Below are 2,304 nucleotides of genomic sequence, written 5' to 3'. Positions count from 1 at the left end.
TTTAATTTACAAGTGTGCGCAATTAATCTATATACTAACCTTTGCATTGGTGTGAAATCTCTTCAGTGTCATCTGTTTAAACATATTAGTAAATCTCCCTTCTATAAATATTTTATTATCTTTTCATTTTTTTCCCCTTGTTATAGTTTTTCTAATATATTTTTAAGACACTTCTTTAAAGATTCTGTAGATGATCTAGCACAGAAAAAATGATCATTTTTGAGTATATATGGTTCTGCAAATTTCTGTATTACTTTTAATACTAGAGAGAAAAATCCTTTTTGCATTGTTTATTGATCATATCTGTAGATCTTAACATAATAAGCTCACAACATGGACATTTCCCCCCATTATTTTCACATTAATACTCTGGTTATGATGACCTAGATAGTTATTTAAAAAGTCAAGCAGGCAGGCACAATAATTATAGTGACCTAGAATAAAAATGTCTGTACCTCTTTACTTTTACTTGAACATATATTATGAGGCTGAGTTACCTTTACTGAATGGTAACTCAGTAGCTGATTAAAAAAACAGTTTCACTTTATTGCTAAGCGGAATGATTGATGTTCATTGCTTACAGTATTTATTTGTCCATACTTCCAATACACTGCAACAAGACAGATTTAAATGGCTACCTTCAAAATCATCTGTGTTACAAGTAAATGCATTATTGGAAATTAAATGTCAATACTAGCTTTAAGCGGGTGCTTAAATTTCTTTATTCCCATTGCAGTGTATATCATAGTGGTCTGTAAAGACTGGACAAGTAAAACAATTTGAATTTAGACTAAGAAAAGTGATGGCTCTGCAACTGCTTCACACTGACATTTGCCTCGTCTTGATCCCATCATGCACCATCAATTCATTTGTGAAACAATCAATCATATAATGGGCAACACATAGTGAAGTACTGGCCAAAACAGCTATTTCACAGCACAGAATCTAAATGTAATTTTTGTCATGGTCATTATCTTTGTGGGGTTTGCATATTTAAAAGGGTAGTTTTCATTCACATTGCAAACATATGCTCTACAGTTGATTGGTTACTCTACTACTCTATATTCACGATAATGGACTTTCATCCTGTTCAGGGCGTTTCATGACTCCATTGAAATAAATAAGAAACAGCATAACATTTTGACAAATGAGAGGAGATCATTTACTCAGATTGTTCCAATATTTCATCCAGTACTTCTTAAAGGTTGTCAAAATTTTAGCTTCAACTACAAGACTTTGTAGTTTTTTTCCAGATTCCCACAACTCCATCCATCCACCCATCCATTATCCAACTCGCTATGTACTAACTACAGGGTCACAAGGGTCTGCTGGAGCCAATCCCAGCCAACACAGGATGCAAGGCAGGAAACAAACCCTGGGCAGGGTGCCAGCCCACCGCATGGCACGCACACACCCACACACCAAGCACACACTAGAGACAATTTAGAATCGCCAATGCGATGCGGACTGTGGGAGGAAACTGGAGTACCCGGAGGAAACCCACGCAGACACGCAGAACATACAAACTACGCAGGGAGGACCTGGGAAGCAAACCCGGATCTCCTAACTACGAGGCAGCAGCGCTACCCACTTCACCACCGTGCCACCCTTCCCACAACTCTTTGAATAAAAAAGTGTTTCCTACCTGGACCTACTTTATAGATGCTATTAAGAATTACAAAGACCTGGGTTAGCTCCTCATGTAGTCTGCTCTGCTCGAAATGAAACAGGTTAAATTTTCTGAACCTGTCGTATGTCCTTAATTCCTCGAAAGCATGTGGTTGCTTTCCTTTGCACAGTGTTGCTGTATCGTTTTTGTTACATGGTGACCAGAATATACTAATTTAAACATAAAACCTCTTAATTTATATTCAACATAACATATAACTTTATTTGCCTTGTTAATTGCTGCTGCACATTGCTTGAGACAATCAAAATGTTGTGGCAATGTAAACTATTCAATCATTTTCACTAGTTGCATCCTTGACAGTATCTTTAATCTTATTTTTGCAAATGAAATTCCTTTTCCCACATGTAACACTTTGCATTTTTCTACATTGAACTGTATTTGTGTCTGCCCATTTCTGGAGATTGCCCCAGACATTTTGAATTATTTTTGTTACAATACAATACAATACAATACAGTTTATTTTTGTATAGCCCAAAATCACACAGGAAGTGCCACAATGGGCTTTAACAGGCCCTGCCTTTTGACAGCCCCCCAGCCTTGACTCTCTGAGAAGACAAGGAAAAACTCCCAATAAAAACCTTGTAGGGAAAAATGGAAGAAACCTTGGGAAAGGC

The sequence above is a fragment of the Polypterus senegalus genome, chromosome 2, assembly GCF_016835505.1.
Source record: "Polypterus senegalus isolate Bchr_013 chromosome 2, ASM1683550v1, whole genome shotgun sequence".
NCBI classification, from domain to species: domain Eukaryota; kingdom Metazoa; phylum Chordata; class Cladistia; order Polypteriformes; family Polypteridae; genus Polypterus; species Polypterus senegalus.
This window is presented reverse-complemented; position numbering follows the sequence as displayed.